Raw genomic sequence first — 25,991 nt, 5'->3', positions numbered from 1 at the left:
CTAGAATGTTATGCCACACTTACAAACTTATTAAAAAATTATAATCTAGAGATAGCAATAGATAAAGTACAATTAAATCTTCCAATTAATTATTTAGGAGTTCTATTATCCTCAACCATGGTCCGTCCACCAAATATTCAAATACGAGTAGATCAACTCAAATCGCTTAATGACTTTCAAAAGTTATTGGGAGATATAAATTGGATAAGGCCTTATCTAGGCATACCAACAGGAGAATTAGGACCTTTATTTGATATTCTAAAAGGTCCATCAGATACAAATTCACCCTGCATGTTAACGCCTGAAGCTAGAAAGACATTAAAAATCATTGAGGCATATATGGAAAATATGCATTTGGATAGAATTGATATAAGTTTGCCTTTATTATTTATTGTACTACCGACAAAAAATATTCCTACAGGAGTATTTTGGCAAGAAGGTCCATTATTATGGATACATTTATCTTATTCTCCTAATACTATTCTTACTAGATATCCTGAGGCTGTAGGGCAACTAATACTCAAAGGAATAAAAGCAGCAAAAGGAGTGTTTGGGATTTCTCCCAATAAAATTATTACTCCATATACTATGCATCAAATTGATGAGTTAGTTAATGAGTTAAATACTTGGGCAATAATCATGTGTAAATCTAGTGTTGCATTTGATAATCACTTGCCATCTAATCCTTTGTTGTCTTTTTGGTCTAAGCATCCTGTAGTTTTTCCAAAAATGACAAGAAAAACCCCTATCATAAATGCTCCAAATATATTCACTGATGGGTCAAACAATGGTACAGCAGCAGTAGTTACTCCTGATCAAACTTTCACATTTTTAGTACCCAAACAATCAGCTCAAAAGGTAGAGCTCAATGCAGTATTGCAAGCTTTTATGATGTTCAAAGATTCTACATTTAATTTATTTTCTGATAGTCAGTATGTAGTTAATGCTATTGTATCTCTTGAAGATGCTGGTAGGATTTCTCCTTCCTCTACTGTTTTCTCTTTGTTTTCTGCTATACAAAGTCTAATCTGGGATAGAAAGGATCCATTCTTTATAGGACATATCAGAGCACATACAGGATTGCCTGGAGCCCTTAGTTTGGGTAATGAACTAGCAGATAAATCTACACATGACATACATATTTTCACCACAATAGAAGAAGCTATAAATTTTCATAAAAGGTTCCATGTCAATGCTAATACTTTACAAAAACGTTTTAAAATAACCAAAGAACAAGCCAGACACATAATAAAACAATGTCAAAATTGTGTGACATTTTTGCCACAAGTTAATCTTGGAGTCAATCCTAGAGGACTGGTACCTAACCATATTTGGCAGATGGACGTCACACACTTGCCAGAATTTGGAAAATTAAAATATTTACATGTTATAGTTGATACTTCTTCTGGATTTTTGATGGGCTCCCTTCATCCTGGAGAAAAACCTAAAGATGTTATAGCTCATTGCCTACAAAATTTTGCCACTGTGGGTGTTCCTAAACAGTTAAAAACTGATAACGGTCCTGGTTACACCTCCAAGTCTTTTAAACAATTTTGCTCATCATTTGGCATTACTCATATAACAGGAATCCCATACAACCCACAGGGACAAGGCATAGTTGAAAGAGCTCATCAAACTATTAAAATGTACTTATTAAAACAAAAGGAGGGAATTAGTAAGGGGTATATATCCCCCAAAGATAAACTTAAAATAACCCTTTTTACTCTAAACTTTCTAAATTTGGATTCATCAGGACTTAGTGCTGCGGAAAGACATATGTATCCGAAAAATGTACATAAGCCTAAGGTACTTTGGAAAGATATTCTAACAGGACAATGGAAAGGTCCGGACCCAGTAATAGTCTGGAGTCGGGGCTCCGTCTGTGTTTTTCCACAGGAGGAACAGCAAACAATTTGGATTCCAGAGAGATTAACTAAAACAATTTCTACAGAAAAAGAAGATGATTTGACTCAAATCCATAACAGCTGATATCCAGAGTTCCAGCCTGGCTATTCTTACATCTGCGACAGTGATTTACCACGGTGCCTTTTTCAATATCTATTTCATTATTTGCATTTTCCCACATCATAAAGTTCTATTTTATTTTATTTTATTTTATTCTACCTTATTTTTTGAGCTCATACAAACCTAGGTTAATGTTTTTCTGATCAGTTTTATTTTTTGACTGTGTTTTATTTTTTTTTAACTGTAAAGATTTTAAACATTGCAATGGAGATTTCACCTAGCTATAGCTACAAGGCCTTTATTTACTATTGTCTTATATGTTCTATGTTATGTATGCACTGCTTTGTGTTGTATGTCTGTATGTGTGTATGTCCATATTTCATTTATAAGGAGCGCTCATGTATAAATAGATACAAGAATCCAAAAACAAATTTTAAGTCACGTGACTTATATGGTTTAATTTACATTAGGTAAACAGCTGTTATAAATTTTGCTTTTTTTTTTTTTAAAGAGAGAGTGATAGAGGAGAGAGAGAGAGAGAGAGAATTTTTAATTTTTTTTTATTTTTTAGTTCTCGGTGGACACAACATCTTTGTTGGTATGTGGTGGTGAGGATCGAACCCGGGCCGCACGCATGCCAGGCGAGCGTGCTACCGCTTGAGCCACATCCCCAGCCCCATAAATTTTGCTTTTAAAGGTGGTTAACAGATCTGTTTGTTTACTTTCACCTTTCCTTTTCATTATATTTAATAATTCTGTTCAGGATAATGTCTCTTTAGCAACATGGCCATAATTCCCATCTCCATCCCAGTGCCGGTGAAGACTAAGATAAAACCAAACTACAACTTTTATGTTAGCTATCACAGTAAACTGTATAAACTGATACATCAATCAATATAACTCAATAAGACTGCTCAATCAAGGACTTAATTTACTTTGGGTGGAAATGGACATATTGATAGACTCCTCCACTTTGAACTGCTCAATCAAGGACTTAATTTACTTTGTGAGGAAATGGACATATTGATAGACTCCTCCACTTTGAAGTGCTTACACAACTTGCCTGGACTATGTATCACCTGTATGCATTGTGCTCTATTTGTTGATACAGCCAACTGGTAGTGCTAAATATCTTAGCCGATGTGTCACCAGTGGTGAGGCAAGAACCTCACCCCCCCCACTGGTGCTTAGGCCTATCCACAAGCATGGCTATGCTGGACCGGTAGTCAGTGACGGGTTGATCTGGTTACAGTGGATTCAACCTAAGACAGGAAACTGACGTGTAAAGGTCAGTTCTCCCATGACGGGTAAGAACCACATGTTAAATTGGACAACCTAACAGGCACGGTCCCTAGCCACATTGCCTGTTGTTTAATTAAACAGAAGGGTGCAGGATAGAGTGCCAGGGATCCCAACAGCCTGCAGCAGGACCCGGGAGATCCAGGCCAACTGATTCGAGCAGCCTGCCCTGCTGCTACAGAAGGCGTGGCGCCTCAGTGAAGCCATTAATTAGCAAGCAGGGAGGTTAGGGACTGCCATTAGGTGGAATCCCCACAGCCAAGCCCACACGAACCCTTGGGCCGAGCATGGGATCTCAGAAGGGGAAGGAAGCGGTACAGTCCCATCCCCCACAGCGGACACTCCACCGAGGCAGTCAGCAGCCACCATCCGGTAAAGCTGAAGGATACACTGCCACTCTCCTTCAGAGTGCAACATGTAAACAGGTTGGTGTCATTCAGCTCACCCCCCAGACAGCGGGAATTCGCATAAAATCTCTCCTAGGCTTGCCGGGAGAGGGAGTATCAAGCTGAGCCTCCATAAAGACTAGGGGGAAACTAGAGACACCTGACCTCCAACCCCTCCTCCCAGTAGCAGCCAAAAGGAAACCTGGCTAGCCAGCGCTGGGGGAGGGGCAAGCAGAAAAAATCAAAGTGATAGAGTGCCAGGGATCCCAACAGCCTGCAGCAGGACCCGGGAGATCCAGGCCAACTGATTCGCGCGGCCTGCCCTGCGGCTACAGAAGGCGTGGCGCCTCAGAGAAGCCATTAATTAGCAAGCAGGGAGGTTAGGGACTGCCATTAGGTGGAATCCCGCCAGCCAAGCCCACCGCCCACGCCCGGAACAGGCCTAGCGACCTGCCAGCATGGTAGTCACGACACCCCAATTGGAATAGGGACAGAGCAGAGCATCCTTCCACTCCCGGAACAGGCCCAGAGAGACGCCAGCGTGGTAGACACGTCACCCCAATTGGAGTAGGGGCACAGCCGCCGCCCGCACCTGCAAGGGAGACTTTTCAACTATACAAGAGCAACATAAATAAATAGGGGGTAAATTTCAAAAACACAACAGTTGCACCAAGCAGAAAGAAACACGAGCAGTATGAAAAGACAAGGAAAGAAAGGACCACAAGCAATGCAGGTCAACTCAACTTTAGAAGAGGTAATAGCTGCAACAGATGGAATATCAGATAAAGAGTTCAGGATATATATGCTTCAGATGATCTGGAGTCTCAAGGAAGACATGAGACAGCAAAATCAGACAATGAAAGATCACATTGACAAACAAATCCAGGAAGTAAAAGATCAATTTCACAGGGAGATAGAGGTAATAAAAAACAAACAAATAGAAATTCTAGAAATGCAGGAAACAATCAACCAACTTAAAAACTCAATTGAGAATACTACCAGCAGAGTAGATCACTTAGAAGAGAGAACATCAGACAATGAAGACAAAGTATTTCAACTGGAAAAGAACATAGACAGCTCAGCAAGTCTGCTAAGAAACCATGAGCAGAACATCCAAGAATTATGGGACAATATCAAAAGACCAAATTTAAGAGTCATTGGGATACAGGAAGGCACAGAGCTCCATTCCAAAGGAATAAACAGTCTATTCAGTGAAATTATACAAGAAAACTTCCCAGAATTGAAGAATGAGACAGAATCCCAAATCCTAGAAGCCTACAGGATGCCGAATGTGCAAAATCATAAGAGATCCACACCTAGACACATTATAATGAAGATGTCCAACATACAGAATAAGGAGAGAATTTTAAAAGCTGCAAGAGAAAGAAAGCAGATTACATTTAGGGGTCAACCAATCAGGATAACAGCTGATCTCTCAACACAGACTCTGAAAGCTAGAAGATCCTGGAATAACATATTTCAAACACTGAAAGACAATGGGCTCCAACCAAGAATCTTGTATCCGGCGAAATTAAGCTTCAGGTTAGAAGATGAAATAAAAACCTTCCACGATAAACAAAAGTTAAAATAATTCCCAGCTAGAAAACCATCTCTTCAAAAAATCCTTGGCAAAATATTACAGGAAGAGGAAATGGAAAATAACATTGAAAACCAACAATGGGAGGTAGGACAGTAAAGGGGGGAAAGTAGTCAAAGAGGATAACAAATCAGGTTTAGTAACATCAATAAACAAATATGGATAGAAGAACCAAACATATCTCAATAATAACCCTAAATGTTAATGGCTTAAACTCACCAATTAAGAGACACAGGCTAGTAGAATGGATCAAAAAACAAGACCCAACAATATGCTGTCTACAGGAGACGCATTTGATAGGAAAAGATATACATAGACTGAAGGTGAAAGGTTGGGAAAAATCATATCACTCATATGGACCGCGGAAACAAGCAGGAGTGTCCATACTCATATCTAATAAAATAGATTTCAAGCCAAAGCTAATCAAAAGGGATATAGAAGGACACTTCATACTGCTCAAGGGAACCATACACCAACAAGACATAACAATCATAAATATATATGCCCCAAATAATGGTGAAGCTGTGTTCATCAAGCAAACTCTTCTCAAGTTCAAGAGTCTAATAGACCACCATACAATAATCATGGGAGACTTCAACACACCTCTCTCACCACTGGACAGATCTTCCAAACAAAAGTTAAATAAGGAAACTATAGAACTCAATAACACAATTAACAACCTAGACTTAATTGACATATATAGACTATACCACCCAACATCAAGTAGCTACACTTTTTTCTCAGCAGCACATGGAACCTTCTCAAAAATAGACCATATACTATGTCACAGGGCAACTCTAAGACAATACAAAGGGGTAGAGATAATACCATGCATCTTATCTGATCATAATGGAATGAAACTGAAAATCAATGATAAAAGAAGAAAGGAAAAATCAAGCATCACCTGGAGAATGAACAATAGGTTGTTGAGTGATCAATGGGTTTTAGAAGACATCAAGGAGGAAATTAAAAAATTCCTAGAGTTAAATGAAAACACAGACACAACATATCGGAATCTATGGGACACATTGAAAGCAGTTCTAAGAGGAAAATTCATTGCTTGGAGTTCATTCCTCAAAAAAAGAAAAAAACCAACAAATAAATGATCTCATACTTCATCTCAAAATCCTAGAAAAAGAAGAGCAAAACAACAGCAAAAGAAGTAGAAGGCAAGAAATAATTAAAATCAGAGCTGAAATTAATAAAATTGAAACAAAAGAAACAATTGAAAAAATTGACAAAACTAAAAGCTGGTTCTTTGAAAAAATAAATAAAATTGACAGACCCTTAGCCATGCTAACGAAGAGAAGAAGAGAGAGAACCCAAATTACTAGCATACAGGATGAAAAAGGCAATATCACAACAGACACTTCAGAAATACAGAAGATAATCAGAAATTACTTTGAATCCTTATACTCCAATAAAATAGAAGATAGTGAAGGCATAGATAAATTCCTTGAGTCCTATGATCTGCCCAGATTGAGCCAGGAGGATATAGACAACCGAAACAGACCAATAACAATAGAGGAAATAGAAGAAACCATCAAAAGACTACCAACTAAGAAAAGCCCAGGACCGGATGGGTATACAGCAGAGTTTTACAAAACCTTTAAAGAGGAACTAACACCAATACTTTTCAAGCTATTTCAGGAAATTGAAAAAGAGGGAGAACTTCCAAATCCATTCTACGAGGTCAACATCACCCTGATTCCAAAACCAGACAAAGACACTTCAAAGAAGGAAAACTACAGACCAATATCTCTAATGAACCTTGACGCAAAAATCCTCAATAAAATTCTGGCGAATCGGATTCAAATACATATCAAAAAAATTATACATCATGATCAAGTAGGATTCATCCCTGGGATGCAAGGCTGGTTTACTATACGGAAATCAATAAATGTCATTCACCACATCAATAGACTTAAAAATAAGAACCATATGATCATCTCAATAGATGCAGAAAAAGCATTCGACAAAGTACAGCATCCCTTTATGTTCAAAACGCTAGAAAAATTAGGGATAACAGGATCATACCTCAACATTGTAAAAGAAATCTATGATAAGCCACAGGCCAGCATCATTCTGAATGGAGAAAAATTGAAGGCATTCCCTCTAAGATCTGGTACAAGACAGGGATGCCCTCTCTCACCACTTCTGTTCAACATAGTCCTCGAAACACTGGCCAGAGCAATTAGACAGACTAAAGAAATTAAAGGCATAAAAATATTAAAAGAAGAACTTAAATCATCACTATTTGCAGATGATATGATTCTATACCTAGTAGACCCAAAAGGGTCTACAAAGAAGCTATTAGAACTAATAAATGAATTCAGCAAAGTGGCAGGATATAAGATCAACACGCATAAATCAAAGGCATTCCTGTATATCAGCGACAAATCCTCTGAAACAGAAATGAGGACAACTACTCCATTCACAATATCCCCCCAAAAATAAAATACTTGGGAATCAACCTAACAAAAGAGGTGAAAGATTTAGACAAGGAAAATTACAGAACCCTAAAGAAAGATATAGAAGAAGACCTTAGAAGATGGAAAAATATACCCTGCTCATGGATAGGCAGAACCAACATCATCAAGATGGCGATATTACCAAAAGTTCTCTATAAGTTTAATGCAATGCCAATCAAAATCCCAGCAGCATTTCTTGTAGAAATAGATAAAAGAATCATGAAATTCATATGGAATAATAAAAGACCCAGAATAGCAAAAACAATGCTAAGCAGGAAGTGTGAATCAGGCGGTATAGCGATACCAGACTTCAAACTATACTACAGAGCAATAGTAACTAAAACAGCATGGTACTGGTACCAAAACAGGCGGGTGGACCAATGGTACAGAATAGAGGACACAGTAACCAACCCACAAAACTACAACTATCTTATATTTGATAAAGGGTCTAAAAGCATGCAATGGAGGAAGGATAGCATCTTCAACAAATGGTGCTGGGAAAACTGGAAATCCATTTGCATCAAAATGAAGCTGAATCCCTATCTCTCGCCATGCACAAAAGTTAACTCAAAATGGATCAAGGAGCTTGATATTAAACCAGAGACACGGCATCTGATAGAAGAAAAAGTAGGGTATGATCTACATACTGTGGGATCGGGCTCCAAATTCCTCAATAGGACACCCATAGCGCAAAAGTTAACAACTAGAATCAACAAATGGGACTTACTCAAACTAAAAAGTTTTTTCTCAGCAAAAGAAACAATAAGAGAGATAAACAGGGAGCCTACATCCTGGGAACAAATCTTTACTCCACACACTTCAGATAGAGTCCTAATAACCAGAATATACAAAGAACTCAAAAAATTAGATAATAAGATAACAAATAACCCAATCAATAAATGGGCCAAGGACCTGAACAGACACTTCTCAGAGAAGGACATACAATCAATCAATAAGTACATGAAAAAATGCTCACCATCGCTAGCAGTCAGAGAAATGCAAATCAAAACTACCCTAAGATACCATCTCACCCCAGTAAGATTGGCAGCCATTAGAAAGTCAAACAACAATAAGTGCTGGAGAGGATGCGGGGAAAAGGGCACTCTTGTTCATTGCTGGTGGGACTGCAAATTGGTGCAGCCAATTTGGAAAGCAGTATGGAGATTTCTTGGAAAGCTGGGAATGGAACCACCATTTGACCCAGCTATTCCCCTTCTCGGTCTATTCCCCAAAGACCTAATAAGAGCATGCTACAGGGACACTGCTACATCGATTTTCACAGCAGCACAATTCACGATAGCAAGATTGTGGAATCAGCCTAGATGCCCTTCAATAGATGAATGGATAAAAAAAATGTGGCATTTATACACAATGGAGTATTACTCTGCATTAAGAAATGACAAAATCATAGAATTTGGAGGGAAATGGATGGCATTAGAGCAGATTATGCTAAGTGAAGCTAGTCAATCTTTAAAAAATAAATACCAAATGACCCCTTTGATATAAGGGGAGTAAACAAGGACAGGGTAGGGACGAAAGTTTGAGAAGAAGATTTACATTAAACAGGGATGAGAGGTGGGAGGGAAAGGGAGTGAGAAGGGAAACCGCATGGAAATGGAAGGTGATCCTCAGGGTTATACAAAATGACATATAAGAGGAAAGGAGGGGTAAGACAAGATAATACAAATCGAAGAAATGATTTACAGTAGAAGGGGTAGAGAGAGAAAAGGGGAGGGGAGGGGAGGGGAGGGGGGATAGTAGAGAATAGGACAGACAGCAGAATGCATCAGACACTAGAAAGGCAATTTGTCAATCAATGGAAGGGTAACTGATGTGATACAGCAATCTGTATACAGGGTAAAATTGGGAGTTCATAACCCACTTGAATCAAACTGTGAAATATGATGTACTAAGAACTATGTAATGTTTTGAACGACCAACAATAAAAAAAATAAAATAAAATAAAATAAAATAATGAGAAAAAAAAAAAACAGAAGGCTGCAGATGCTAGGAGCCACAGAAAAATATTGATACAGGCACCTTTGGGTTTAGTGACTGCAAGCCAGCCATTGAGATTATGATTATGTTAAGTTACATTCATATGGTAATTGGACTACTGCTGTTTACATGGGCCCGTTAAGGGACTCAGGTTACTCATGTCACTCTTGTAATGGGAGAGTTCCCATTGGTTGGTAAAGGATGGTGGCAGGGTGTTCCGGGGGAAGTGGGGCCCCGGGCTCAGGTAGAACACACGTGGGTGGACCCACTTGTTAGGGGACGCACACAGCCTCTCACAAAATAAAACTTTGTTTCAGTTTGACTGGCTTGTGTTTTTGTGCCCAGCCAGGTTGCAAGATTGCAAGCTGGTGTGCACTGACAGCCCAGCAGGGAAGCGCCCAGCAGGAAGGCAGCAGGCGGTGCTCGGGGACAGCAGTGGCAGGAGGGGAGCTCCGAAAAGCCCGAGCAGCCTGCAGCGGGTATGGGTTAGTGTCAGGGATTCAGTATTTTGAATGGAAAATAGGAAAATGAATCCAATGTGTATGCAATTATATGCTACACAAAAATCTTCCCACTCTCATCAAGAACAATGCCTTGACATTGCCTTTGCCCCAAGAAAGACACAATTCGAAGAGAAGAGTTAGAAAATCTGTGAATACAAATATACAATGGAAAATGCTCAGGAGTTCAGAACCTTGGAGGTGGTAGAGGGTTTTCCATAAGTAAGGGACAGGGTAAACACTCCACAAACATGGAGCTCTGCTGGCATAAAGACTTCTTGGGAAACTGCCTCTGAGGTTGGACCCTTGAAATATAAGTTGTTGTCAGGAGCTTTATCTTCCTTTGTAGTGAGACCATCAAAGCTTGGTCTGTGTCTATGTGGCCTGGAGGACATGGTTTCTGATTTTCCAATGAACATGAGGCAGCAGTGCTGAATTCTCTCTTTGTAGGTAAACTGTGGCCACTGGGGTCTAAGTTTTTCCCCGTGTGGACTGTGAGGCCATTTGGTCATCCTCCACTTTTCCTGGTGTTTCTTGCTGCTTCACTGGGAGTTTCCTATTTGCTTCATGAAATACAAGGAGTTCAACTGGGACAGAGTGCTAGAGGGAGTTCTGTCCCGTGTGCTGACTCAGGGACCTAGGAGAATGCACCAACCAGGCTTCTATCCAACAGAGCTTGCCCCCTTGACCATAGCAACCTCATTCTGAACATTGCCCGGAAACCTCTCCATATAACAAGATGCCTTTACATATAAGGGTCTGCTGGCTGCACCGTGTCAGTCACAAGCCATGTGGAAGCCAATGGCAGATCCACATGGCCCCACCACAGATGTTTTATCACACACCTGCACACCACTGCTCTAGGCCCACTAATCAGCAGGCTCCAACTTACTGGCATCTCTGTTCTACACCATTTTCATGAAACCCAGTCAATCAAGGCACTGTCTGGTACACTCATGATCAGCAACAGGACATCCAAAGGTTCTCCAGTGCCACCTGGTCATGGGAATTTCAAAAATTTCATGGTATTTATCACGCCATTTTTCAAGGATGACCTTGGAGGCACTGTGGGTTTCTATTCGTTCAGGAACCACTAAATGGTGAGGAAGCTCATTTCAATGAAAGCTCTGGAGAAACACTCAGAGGCAATTCTTCCCAAGAGTGGCCAGAAGGTCACATCAAGCCAGGCTCATTGAGGTCTACAATGTGAGGTCCCTGTGTGTTTTGACTCTCAATTATGGCTGCCAGGTCTTTAAGAATAAAATCATATCCTGGCTGAGATTCCCAGTGCTCTGTGGAAAGCCACCCTGGGCCTAGATCTCAGTTTCCAAGGGCAACTCTCATGCGTGGTCTCCTAAAATCCCAACACAATTCATGGCAATACTTCTCTGAGTGCAGTTCCAGAACTCCGTCTCTAAGGGGAATCACGCCAGAGTTCAAGACCAGGTGGACCAAGTCATCCCTTCCAACCGCCACAGAAATGACCACAATTCACACCAAAACACTGCCACATGGCCCTCATCTTCTTCCATATAGACACTCATGATAACCTCTGGCTGGAGGTTTCCATGAGGGGGGCAGCCCAAGACAGTGTCTAGAATAAGCTCCCTTCCTGTGAACCAGGAGTGATCAAATAGGCCTGCCATTAATACTGCTCTGCTTCTCCAATTTGAGGCCTACTGACTTTCGGGTATAGATTCTTTCTGTGAATTGGAGACATGAGAAAACCCAAGAACCTATGGGCTAGCCTCTGCAGGGCTTTGAAAAACTCATTTGACCCAAACGATCCCTATTCTCACTTGATGGAGGTCAGGAGCTTTCCAGAGGAAAGCGAGAGACTTCATCCACAATGACTGCTCTTTTTGCCATTTTGGCTTTGGATGCACACATGTTATCTTTCTTTAATCCATCAGGTGCTGAGAATCTAAGCCACAGCCTCACACAGGGCCAAGAGGCTGATTCACACATCTCCCTTTGCACAGGAATTCAGCAAAAAGCCACAGGTGATGCCCATTCATTTCCATTTGAAAACTCTTTACTTCAGGTTTGACAAAGGTGTAGCCTGAGGCAAAGACCTTCCTGACATTCAGGGCAACAGAACAATAGGTAAGCAAAAGGCCCAAAGCAGGGTTTCTCCACTGACACTTTACTGGTCACACTGATATCTGAGTTTTCTGAGATGCTTGCCATTCCCTTCAGTTATCCAGTACATGGCCATGTCACAGAGCTGGGAGGTGGTACATATCTTGGACACAAAACCATGAGCCTATTCTGGAGAGTGGCCAGAATTCAGGAAGAAAACAGGAACTTAGCAAGATAGTAGGTGTTGCCCATAGATAAGGCAAGCCCCAGTCCATTCATAAATCGGAAAGGATGAATGCTGGAAAGTTTTCTACTAGACAGAACACATCCATTGATTCATTCTCTTTTCCAATGTCTACAACCAGGGATACAGTGGGATACACAGACATAGAAACACTCGCCTTGTCAAACGACTTACTAGAAACAGTCCACTCCAAACCAAACAAACTGTCTTTCCTACCTATTCTCAGAACATGAGACAAAACCATAAACTCACAACCACACCCACTAAGGTACCTCCTTCCCCAAAGTAGGCCTGTGACAATCCGGAGTGTCTTCTGACTGGTGGGCCATACAATGTTCCCCCAAAATGTCCCGTTTTCTCTCAGATCTGGCCTCCTTGTCCTACTAAATGAAGTTGTCAGGAGGCACCCGTGAGCCACTCACTACCTGCTTTCCAGAAAAGTCCCCTCTTCAGAGCTTTCCTGGCATTTGGTCATCCTCACATCAGTAGGTACCAAGAAAGACTGACTCTGTCCTTGGTAAATGCAAACAAGTCAGCCCACTGGGACTGGGACTGAAACTGGCTCTGGGTGCCTGGCTTCCTGGTTGCCAAGTTCAGAGAGTTCCATCACAAAAGAAGTGAGGTGAGGTCACTTCCTTCAGGAACTGAATGAGGTCACTGCCTTGGCAACCAAATTGTCCTAACAGTTGCTTCCAAGGGTCCTATGAGATGGAGGCTGCCCCTGCTTCCTGTGACACTTTCACAAGTTAGAATGGTATATCCTCCATAGGCACCCAGGAACAGCTTTCCACACAGGCCTGGTTTGGTCCATCTTGTCTACATTAAGAAGAGTGCGGCTCACTCAGACACAACCCTTCATCCTGACCAGGTTGTTTGCCATGGAAGATGACTTTTGCTCTCTCATGTCCTTCAGAGCTGCCTACATCTTCTCCAGGGATCATTTCTGCATGGACCTTTGAGTTCTCAGCAGGTGGAAGATCCCCTACATTCCTCTATTGTAAGACCAACTCTGTCCCTGCTCTTCTGTAAAGTTGGATTGAGGGAACAGTGTATGGTGAGGTGTAAAAAAATGTTTGATTTGGGTTAGGAATCATTCTACTGGATGAAGAATGGTATTGGGAACCTGCGATATTTATAATAATATATACGTGAAGTATATGTATGAAAACAGAAATCTAAGTAAGCGTTGAAGCCCAAAAGAGCATTGGGCCGTTGAATGGGATACTTAGCTTTGAATTACATTCTGCACAGATGTCTCAGATAAATTGATATACAATGGCATAAGACCTTGTACCTTGGATGATTGAAGGTGGAAGAGAACATCCAGTCAAAAAGGGATAGTAGGTAGGAATAGGAAGATAGTCAGTAGGTTTAGGAAGAAGAGTGAGTATAACATTTGGACCAAATGACCTTTAGCAGTAGGGTGTCAGTTAGAGAGTAGATGTAAATGTCAGCACATGTGAAGACTCAGTCACAAGAATGAATATGGGAAATTATGTAGGAAAGCAGATATCAATAGAGACTTTGGGAAACCAGTCAAAATATAAAGGGAGTGATAGGATTAGATATTTTCAACAGGGTTGAGGTTGAATATGTAATCTTAGGATGAAGCAACTGTGTAGTCACCAATAGGATTGACATTTGAGAGCATTAGGCCCCTGGACAAGGATGTTTTTAGTAATCCATGATCACTTTCCATTCAGACTTTGGTACAATGATAAGTGTGAACTTTGCATTATGTGTCCAGAATATCACGGTGATAAAATGTATATGTAGATCAGGTGACATGAGTATTTCTTCCACCATTTCTGGGAGTAATATCTTGAAGACGTATTGATTAGTATTAGGTGGCAACAATAGGTGTACCCTGTGTCTATGAATATAGAGATAATGCATGAATAGGCCATACTGTGAATAAATAATATAACTGGTTCCAATTGACATAATGGATTGAACTGATACCTGAAAATATATACGAAATCTAATATTGATACACAATCATTCATTCCAACCAGTTATATGTCTAATGGTAATATTAGGGTTATGGTTTACCTTGAAGGATGTGTGAGATTTGCTTGAAAAGTGATTATGGAAATAGAAAATAATGTGTTTGGAAAGAAGTCTCATGAAAAGACCAGTCCAGAAGTATACAGGAGTACATGTGTTCTGAAGCAGGAAGTGATTGAAATGAACCAAATGAATGGAAATTTGTGAATTTGTGGATGAAATATATATCTTATGATGTGCAACAACTGAAGAAATAGTGATGTACCAGTGTCAAAAAAAAAAGAAACGTCAAAATACACATCATGTGTCATAGGAATCTACTTGAATTGATGCTAAACTCGGTCAGTTACTGTAGAAATATTAGGATTTCTAAGCACCATTCACTAGGAAACAAATGTGTATTTCAGGTGGATGAATATTTCTGAGAATAATCTTTTGAAAAGATGATTATAAATCCACATACATGAACATGAATGAATTTAGGGAGTGTATAATAAGACACATATATTTCATACTTTGAAAAATCTGGAGAGAGTGTGTGTGTGTGTGTGTATGTGTGTATATATATACACACACACACACACATTCAAACAAAACAAACACAGAGAGACTTTAAAAAGAGGAAATATATATGCCAATCAAAATTCATCATGAAATATATATCATCCACACATCCAAAAATATTTAAATTATTGAATATGGATTTACGTATCATGTTGTTCAAGAAGGAAGCTCACCCTTAGGTTGAATTTTCTGTTCCAACAGCGTTTAGGAGGAGTGATCTCTGCTCACAATTTGTATCTGCCATGTCAGCCACGGCACAAAATATACGTGGGATACCAGGTAGGATTCTATATGTGCATGTAAAAATACATGTGCTGAATAGGCTACAGAGAAAGGGATACAGGAATTCACATATTTGTTAACTTTACAAACACATGGAGAACTACTTGTCTTAAATTGGACTAGATTTATAACACCTAGCCTTTATAATTCTAAAGGAAAGTCCAAGTATACACCATGCCTCCTCTGAACTGCATGTATTGCTATTCTGTTTGGGTTATTTTCCTCCATCATATCAGTATTGCTAATCAGAGTCTAGGAGGGTATGGTTTAGTGTCAGGGATTCAGTATTTTGAATGGAAAATAGGAAAATGAATCCAATGTGTATGCAATTCTGTGCTACACAAAAATCTTCCCACTCTCATCAAGAACAATGCCTTGACATTTCCTTTACCCCAAGTAAGACACAATTCGAAGAGAAGAGTTAGAAAATCTGTGAATATATATATATATATATATATATATATATACAATGGAAAATGCTCAGGAGTTCACAACCTTGGAGGTGGTAGAGGAGTTTCCATAAGTAAGGGACAGGGTAAACACTCCACACACATGGAGCTCTGCTGGCCTAAAGACTTCTTGGGAAACTGCCTCTGAGGTTGGACCCTTGAAATATATGTTGTCAGGAGCTTTATCTTCCTTTGTAGTGAGACCACCAAAGCTTGGTCTGCATCTATGTAGCCTGGAGGACATGGTTTCTGATTTTCCAATGAACATGAGGCAGCAGTGCTGAATTCTCTCTTTGTAGGTAAACTGTGGCCACTGGGGTCTAAGTGTTTCCCCGTGTGGACTGTGAGGCCATTTGGTCATCCTCCACTTTTCCTGGTGTTTCTTGCTGCTTCACAGGGAGTTTCCTATTTGCTTCATGAAATACAAGGAGTTCAACTGGGACACAGTGCTGGAGGGAGTTCTGTCACGTGTGCTGACTCAGGGTCCTAGGAGAATGCACCAACCAGGCTTCTATCCCACAGAGCTTGCCCCCTTGACCACAGCAACCTGATTCTGAACATTGCCTGGAAACCTCTCCATATAACAAGATGCCTTTACATATAAGGGTCTGCTGCCTGCACCGTGTCAGTCACAAGCCATGTGGAAGCCTATGGCAGATCCACATGGCCCCACCACAGATGTTTTATCACACACCTGCACACCACTGCTCTAGGCCCACTAATCAGCAGGCTCCAACTTACTGGCATCTCTGTTCTACACCATTTTCATGAAACCCAGTCAATCAAGGCACTGTCTGGTACACTCATGATCAGCAACAGGACATCCAAAGGTTCTCCAGTGCCACCTGGTCATTGGAATTTCAAAAATTTCATGGTATTTATCAAGCCATTTTTCAAGGATGAACTTGGAGGCACTGTGGTTTCTATTCATTCAGGAACCACTAAATGGTGAGGAAGCTCATTTCAATGAAAGCTCTGGAGAAACACTCAGAGGCAAGGCTTCCCAAGAGTGGTCAAAAGGACACATCAAGCCAGGCTCATTGAGGTCTACAATGTGAGGTCCATGTGTGTTTAACTCTCAATTATGGCTGCCAGGTCTTCAAGAATAAATCATGTGATATCCTGGGTGAGATTCCCAGTGCTCTGTGGAAAGCCACCCTGGGCCTAGATCTCAGTTTCCAAGTGCAACTCTCATGCGTGGCCTCCTAAAATCCCAACACAATTCACGGAAATACTTCTCTGAGTTCATTTCCAGAACTCAGTCTCTAAGGGGAATCACACAAGAGTTCACGACCAGTTGGACCAAGTCATCCCTTCCAACCGCCACAGAAATGACCACAATTCAAACCAAAACACTGCCACATGGCCCTCATCTTCTTCCATATAGACACTCATCATATCCTCTGGCTCGAGGTTTCCATGAGGGGGGCAGCCCAAGACAGTGTCTAGAATAAGCTCCCTTGCCCCTCATTTGCCTAATGTTAGTGTGGCCTGGACACCCTTCCTGTGAACCAGGAGTGATCAAATAGGCCTGCCATTAATACTGCTCTGCTTCTCCAATTTGAGGCCTACTGACTTTCGGGTATAGATTCTTTGTGTGAATTGGAGACATGAGAAAACCCAAGAACCTATGGGCTAGCCTCTGCAGGGCTTTGAAGAACTTATTTGACCCCAAAGATCCCTATTCTCACTTGATGGAGGTCAGGAACTTTCCAGAGGAAAGCGAGAGACTTCATCCACAATGACTGCTCTTTTTGCCATTTTGGCTTTGGATGCACACATGGGATCTTTCTTTAATCCATCAGGTGCTGAGAATCTAAGCCACAGCCTCACACAGGGCCAAGAGGCTGATTCACACACATCCCTTTGCACAGGAATCAAGCAAAAAGCCACAGGTTTTGCCCTTCATTTCTATTTGAAAACTGTTTACTTCAGGCTTCAAATATGGGTGGCCTGAGGCAAAGACCTTCCTGACTTTCAGGACAACAGAAGAATAGGTAAGGAAAAGGCCCAAAGCAGGGTTTCTCCACTGACACTTTCCTGGTCACACTGATATCTGAGTTTTCTTAGATGCTTGCCATTCCCTTCAGTTATCCAGTACATGGCCATGTCACAGAGCTGGGTTGTGGTACATATCTTGGACACAAAACCTTGAGCCTATTCTGGAGAGTGGCCAGAATTCAGGAAGAAAACAGGAACTTAGCAAGATAGTAGGTGTTGCCCATAGATAAGGCAAGCCCCAGTCCATTCATAAATTGGAAAGGATGAATGCTGGAAAGTTTTCTACTAGACAGGACGCCTCCATTGATTCATTCTCTTTTCCAATGTCTACAACCAGGGATACAGTGGGATACACAGATATAGAAACACTCGCCTTGTCAAAAGACTTACTAGAAACAGTCCACTCCAAACCAAACTGTGTTTCCTACCTATTCTCAGAACATGAGACAAAACCATAAACTCACAACCACACCCACTAAGGCACCTCCTTCCCCGAAGTAGGTGTGTGACAATCCAGAGTGTCTTCTGACTGGTGGGCCATACAATGTTCCCCCAAAATGGCCAGTCCTGTCTCAGATCTGGCCTCCTTGGCCTACTCAATGAAGTTGTCAGGAGCCACCAGTGAGCCACTCACTACCTGCTTTCTCAGAAAAGTCCCCTCTTCAGAGCTTTCCTGGCATTTGGTCATCCTCACATCAGTAGGTACCAAGAAAGACTGACTCTGTCCTTGGTAAATTCAAACAAGTGAGCCCACTGGGACTGGGACTGAAACTGGCTCTGGGTGCCTGGCTTCCTGGTTGCCAAGTTCAGAGAGTTCCATCACAAAAGAAGTGAGGTGAGGTCACTTCCTTCAGGAACTGAATGAGGTCACTGCCTTGGCAACCAAATTGTCCTAACAGTTGCTTCCATGGGTCCTATGTGATGGAGGCTGCCCGTGCTTCCTGTGACACTTTCACAAGTTAGAATGGTATATCCTCCATAGGCACCCAGGAACAGCTTTCCACACAGGCCTGGTTTGGTCCATCTTGTCTACATTAAGAAGACTGCGGCTCATTCAGACACAACCCTTCATCCTGACCAGGTTGTTTGCCATGGAAGATGACCTTTGCTCTCTCATGTCCTTCAGAGCTGCCTACATCTTCTCCAGGGTTCATTTCTGCATGGACCTTTGAGTTCTCAGCAGGTGGAAGATCCCCTACATTCCTCTATTGTAAGATCAACTCTGTCCCTGCTCTTCTGTAAAGTTGGATTGAGGGAACAGTGTATGGTTAGGGGTAAGAACATGTTTGATTTGGGTTAGGAATCATTCTACTATATGATGAATGGTATTGGGAACCTGCGATATTTATAATAATATATAGGTGAAGTATATGTATGAAAACAGAAATCTAAGTAAGCTTTGAAGCCCAGAAGGACATTGGGCCCTTGACTGGGATACTTAGCTTTGAATTACATTCTGCACAGATGTCTCAGATAAATTGATATACAATGGCATAAGACCTTGTACCTTGGATCATTGAAGGTGGAAGAGAACATCCATTCAAAAATTGATAGTAGGTAGGATTAGGAAAATAGTCAGTAGGTTTAGCAAGAAGAGTGAGTATAACATTTGGACCAAAAGTTCTTTAGCAGTATGGTGTCAGTTAGAGAGTAGATGTAAATGTCAGCACATGTGAAGAGTCAGTCACAAGAATGAATATGGGAAATTATGTAGGAAAGCAGATATCAATAGAGACATTGGGAAATCAGTCAAAGTATAAAGTGAGTGATAGGATTAGATATTTTCAAAGGGGTTGAGGTTGAATATGTAATCGTAGGACGAAGCAACTGTGTAGTCACCAATAGGATTGACATTTGAGAGCATTAGGCCCCTGGACAAGGATGTTTTTAGTAATCCATGCTCACTTTCCATTTAGACTTTGGTACAATGATAAGTGTGAAATTTGCATTATGTGTCCAGAATATCACTGGGATCAAATGTATATGTAGATCAGATGACATGAGTACTTCTTCCACCATTTCTGGAAACAATATCTTGAAGACGTATTGATTAGTATTTGGGGGCACCAATAGGTGTAACCTGTGTCTATGCATATAGAGATAATGCATGAATAGACCATATTGTGAAAAAATAATATAACTGGTTCCAATTTACATAATGGATTGAACTGATACCTGAAAATATATAGAAAATCTAATATTGATACAAAATCATTCATTCCAACCAGTTATATATCTAATGGTAATATTAGGGTTCTGGTTTACCATGAAGGCTGTGTGAGATTTGCTTGAAAAATGATTATGGAAATCGAAAATAATGTGTTTGAAAAGAAGTCTCATGAAAAGTCCCGTCCAGAAATATACAGGAGGACATGTGTTCTGAAGCAGGAAGTGATTGAAAGTGAATCAAATGCCTGGAAATTTGTGAACTTGTGGATGAAATATATATCCTATGATGTGCATCAACTGAAGAAATAGTGATGTACCAGTGTCGATAAAAAAGAAACGTCAAAATACACATCTGTCTCATAGGAATCTACTTGCATTGATGCTAAAATCGGTCAGTTGCTGTAGAAATATTAGTATTTCTAAGCACCATTCACTAGGAAACAAATGTGTATTTCAGGTGGACGAATATTTCTGAGAATAATCTTTTGAAAACATGATTGTAAATCCACATACATGAACATGAATCAATTTATCGTGTGTATCATAAGACACATATATTTCATACTTTAAAAATGTGGAGAGAGTGTGTGTGTGTGATACACACACACACACACACACATTCAAACAAAACAAACACAGAGAGAGTTTGAAAAGAAGAAATATAAATGCCAATCAAAATTCATCATGAAATATATATCATCCATAGTTCCAAAAATATTTAATTTACTGAACATGGATTTATGTATCATGTTGTGCAAGTACAAAACTTACCCATAGGTTGAATTTTCAGTTCCTACAGCGTTTAGGAGGAATGATCTCTTCTCACAATTTGTATCTCCCATGTCAGCCTCCTCACAAGAATGTACGTGGGATACCAGGTAGGATTCTATATGTGCATCTAAAAATACATGTGCTGAATAGGCTACAGAGAAAGGGATACAGGAATTCACATATTTGTTAACTTTACAAACACATGGAGAACTACTTCTCTTAAATTGGACTAGATTTATAACACCTAGCCTTTATAATGCTAAAGGAAAGTCCAATTATACACCATGCCTCCTCTGAACTGCATGTATTGCTATTCTGTTTGGGTTATTTTCCTCCATCATATCAGGATTGGTAATCAGAGTCTAGGAGGGTATGGTTTAGTGTCAGGGATTCAGTATTTTGAACGGAAAATAGGAAAATGAATCCAATGTGTATGCAATTATGTGCTACACAAAACTCTTCCCACTCTCATCCAGAACAATGCCTTGACATTACCTTTGTCCCAAGTAAGACACAATTCGAAGAGAAGAGTTAGAAATTCTGTGAATAAGTATCTGCAATGGAAAATGCTCAGGAGTTCACAAACTTGGAGGTGGTAGAGGAGTTTCCATAAGTAAGGGACAGGGTAAACACTCCACAAACATGGAGCTCTGCTGGCCTAAAGACTTCTTGGGAAACTGCCTCTGAGTTTGGACCCTTGAAATATATGTTGTTGTCAGGAGCTTTATCTTCCTTAGTAGTGAGACCATCAAAGCTTGGTCTGCATCTATGTGGCCTGGAGGACATGGTTGCTGATTTTCCAATGAACATGAGGCAGCAGTGCTGAATTCTCTCTTTGTAGGTAACCTGTGGCCACTGGGGTCTAAGTGTTTGCCCGTGTGGACTGTGAGGCCATTTGGTCATCCTCCAGTTTTCCTGGTGTTTCTTGCTGCTTCACTGGGAGTTTCCTATTTGCTTCATGAAATACAAGGAGTTCAACTGTGACACAGTGCTGGGGGGGGAGTTCTGTCACGTGTGCTGACTCAGGGTCCTAGGAGAATGCACCAACCAGGCTTCTATCCCACAGAGCTTGCCCCCTTGACCATAGCAACCTGATTCTGAACATTGCCCAAAAACCTCTCCATATAACAAGATGCCTTTACATATAAGGGACTGCTGGCTGCACCGTGTCAGTCACAAGCCATGTGGAAGCCAATGGCAGATCCACATGGCCCCACCACAGATGTTTTATCACACACCTGCACACCACTGCTCTAGTCCCACTAATCAGCAGGCTCCAACTTACTGGTATCTGTGTTCTACACCGTTTTCAAGAAACCCAGTCAATCAAGGCACTGTCTGGTACACTCATGATCAGCAACAGGACATCCAAAGTTTCTCCAGTGCCACCTGGTCATGGGAATTTCAAAAATTTCATGGTATTTATCAAGCCATTTTTCTAGGATGAACTTGGAGGCACTGTGGGTTTGTATTCATTCAGGAACCACTAAATGGTGAGGAAGCTCTTATCAATGAAAGCTCTGGAGAAACACTCAGAGGCAAGGCTTCCCAAGAGTGGCCAAACGGTCACATCAAGCCAGGCCCATTGAGGTCTATAATGTGAGGTCCCTGTGTGTTTTGACTCTCAATTATGGCTGCCAGGTCTTTAAGAATAAAATCATGTGATATCCTGGCTGAGATTCCCAGTGCTCTGTGGAAAGCCACCCTGGGCCTAGATCTCAGTTTCCAAGGGCAACTCTCATGCGTGGTCTCCTAAAATCCCAACACAATTCATGGCAATACTTCTCTGAGTTCAGTTCCAGAACTCAGTCTGTAAGGGGAATCACGCCAGAGTTCAAGACCAGGTGGACCAAGTCATCCCTTCCAACCGCCAGAGAAATGACCACAATTCAAACCAAAACACTGCCACATGGCCCTCATCTCCTTCCATATAGACACTCATCATAACCTCTGGCTGGAGGGTTCCATGAGGGGGGCAGCCCAAGACAGTGTCTAGAATAAGCCCCCTTGCCCCTCATTTGCCTAATGTCAGGGTGGCCTGGACACCCTTCCTGTGAACCAGGAGTGATCAAATACGCCTGCCATTAATACTGCTCTGCTTCTCCAATTTGAGGCCTACTGACTTTTGGGTATAGATTCTTTGTGTGAATTGAGAACATGAGAAAACCCAAGAACCTATGGGCTAGCCTCTGCAGGGCTTTGAAAAACTCATTTGACCCAAAGGATCCCTATTCTCACTTGATGGAGGTCAGGAACTTTCCAGAGGAAAGTGAGAGACTTCATCCACAATGACTGCTCTTTTTGCCATTTTGGCTTTGGATGCACACATGGGATCTTTCTTTAATCCATCAGGTGCTGAGAATCAAAGCCAGAGCCTCACACAGGGCCAAGAGGCTGATTCACACACATCCCTTTGCACAGGAATTAAGCAAAAAGCCACAGGTGATGCCCATTCATTTCCATTTGAAAATGGTTTACTTCAGGCTTCACAAAGGGGTTGCCTGAGGCAAAGACCTTCCTGACAGTCAGGGCAACAGAAGAATAGGTAAGGAAAAGGCCCAAAGCAGGGTTTCTCCACTGACACTTTACTGGTCACACTGATATCTGAGTTTTCAGAGATGCTTGCCATTCCCTTCAGTTATCCAGTACATGGCCATGTCACACAGCTGGGAGGTGGTACATATCTTGGACACAAAACCATGAGTCTATTCTGGAGAGTGGCCAGAATTCAGGAAGAAAACAGGAACTTAGCAAGATAGTAGGTGTTGGCCATAGATAAGGCAAGTCCCAGTCCATTCATAAATCGGAAAGGATGAATGCTGGAAAGTTTTCTACTAGACAGGACACATCCATTGATTCATTCTCTTTTCCAATGTCTACATCCAGGGATAAAGTGGGATACACAGACATAGAAACACTCACCTTGTCAAATGACTTACTTGAAAGAGTCCACTCCAAACCAAACAATCTGCGTTTCCTACCTATTCTCTGAACATGAGACAAAACCATAAACTCACACCCACACCCACTAAGGCACCTCCTTCCCCCAAATAGGTCTCTGACTATCCGGAGTGTCTTCTGACTGGTGGGCCATAAAATGTTCCCAAAAATGGCCCTTCCTCTCTCAGATCTGGCCTCCTTGGCCTACTCAATGAAGTTGTCAGGAGCCACCCGTGAGCCATTCACTACCTGTTTCTCAGAAAAGTCCCCTCTTCAGAGCTTTCCTGGCATTTGGTCATCCTCACATCAGTAGGTACCAAGAAAGACTGACTCTGTCCTTGGTAAATGCAAACAAGTCAGCCCACTGGGACTGGGACTGAAACTGGCTCTGGGTGCCTGGCTTCCTGGTTGCCAAGTTCAGAGAGTTCCATCACCAAGGAATTGAGGTGAGGTCACTTCCTTCAGGAACTGAATGAGGTCACTGCCTTGGCAACCAAATTGTCCTAACAGTTGCTTCCAAGGTTCCCATGAGATGGAGGCTGCCCCTGTTTCCTGTGACACTTTCACAAGTTAGAATGGTACATCCTCCATAGGCACCCAGGAACAGCTTTCCACACAGGCCTGGTTTGATCCATGTTGTCTACATTAAAAAGAGAGAGGCTCATACAGACACACCCCTTCATCCTGACCATATGCCTTTTGCTCTCTCATGTCCATCAGAACTGCCTACATCTTCTCCAGGGATCATTTCTGCATGGACCTTTGAGTTCTCAGCAGGTGGAAGATCCCCTACATTCCTCTATTGTAAGACCAACTCTGTCCCTGCTCTTCTGTAAAGTTGGATTGAGGGAACAGTGTATGATTACGGGTAAGAACATGTTTAATTTGGGTTAGGAATCATTCTACTGGATGAAGAATGGTATTGGGAACCTGTGATATTTATAATATATATAGGTGAAGTATATGTATGAAAACAGAAATCTAAGTAAGCTTTGAGGCCCAGAAGGGCATTGGGCCCTTGACTGGGATACTTAGCTTTGATTTACATTCTGCACAGATGTCTCAGATAAATTGATATACAATGGCATAAGACCTTGTACCTTGGATGATTGAATGTGGAAGAGAACATCCAGTCAAAAAAGGATAGTAGGTAGGATTAGGAAGATAGTCAGTAGGTTTAGCAAGAAGAGGGAGTTTAAAATTTGGACCAAAAGTTCTTTAGCAGTAGGGTGTCATAGTGTAGATGTGAATGTCAGCACATGTGAAGAGTCAGTCACAATAATGAATATGGGAAATAATGTAGGAAAGCAGATATCAATAGAGACATTGGGAAATCAGTCAAATTATAAAGTGAGTGATAGGATTAGATATTTTCAACAGGGTTGAGGTTGAATATGTAATCATAGGACGAAACAACTGTGTAGTCAAAAATAGGATTGACATTTCAGTGCATTAGGCCGCTGGACAAGGATGTTTTTAGTAATCCATGCTCACTTTCCATTTAGACTTTGGTACAATCATAAGTGTGAACTTTGCATTATATGTCCAGAATATCACTGTGATCAAATGTATATGTAGATCAGGTGACATGAGTATTTCTTCCACCATCTGGGAGCAATATCTTGAAGATGTATTGATTAGTATTTGGGGGCACCAATAGGTGTACCCTGTGTCTATGAATATAGAGATAATGCATGAATAGACCATACTCTGAATTAATAATATAACTGGTTCCAATTTACATAATGGATTGAACTGATACCTGAAAATATATTGGAAATCTAATATTGATACAAAATCACTCATTCCAACCAGTTATATATCTAATGGTAATATTAGGGTTATGGTTTACCATGAAGGCTGTGTGAGATTTGCTTGAAAAGTGATTATGGAAATCGAAAATAATGTGTTTGGAAAGAAGTTTCATGAAAAGACCAGTCCAGAAATATACAGGCGTACATGTGTTCTGAAGCAGGAAGTGATTGAAAGTGAACCAAATGCCTGGAAATTTGTGAACTTGTGGATGGAATATATATCCTATGATGCGCATCAACTGAAGAAATAGTGATGTACCAGTGTCGAAAAAAAAAAGAAACATCAAAATACACATCATGTCTCATAGGAATCTACTTGCATTGATGCTAAACTCGGTCAGTTACTGTAGAAATATTAGGATTTCTAAGCACCATTCACTAGGAAACAAATGTGTATTTCAGGTGGAAGAATATTTCTGAGAATAATCTTTTGAAAAGATGATTATAAATCC

This window comes from Urocitellus parryii, chromosome 5 (assembly GCF_045843805.1).
Source record: "Urocitellus parryii isolate mUroPar1 chromosome 5, mUroPar1.hap1, whole genome shotgun sequence".
In the NCBI taxonomy this organism is placed as follows: domain Eukaryota; kingdom Metazoa; phylum Chordata; class Mammalia; order Rodentia; family Sciuridae; genus Urocitellus; species Urocitellus parryii.
The sequence above is the reverse complement of the archived record's forward strand: the minus strand, read 5'-3'. Positions refer to the sequence as shown.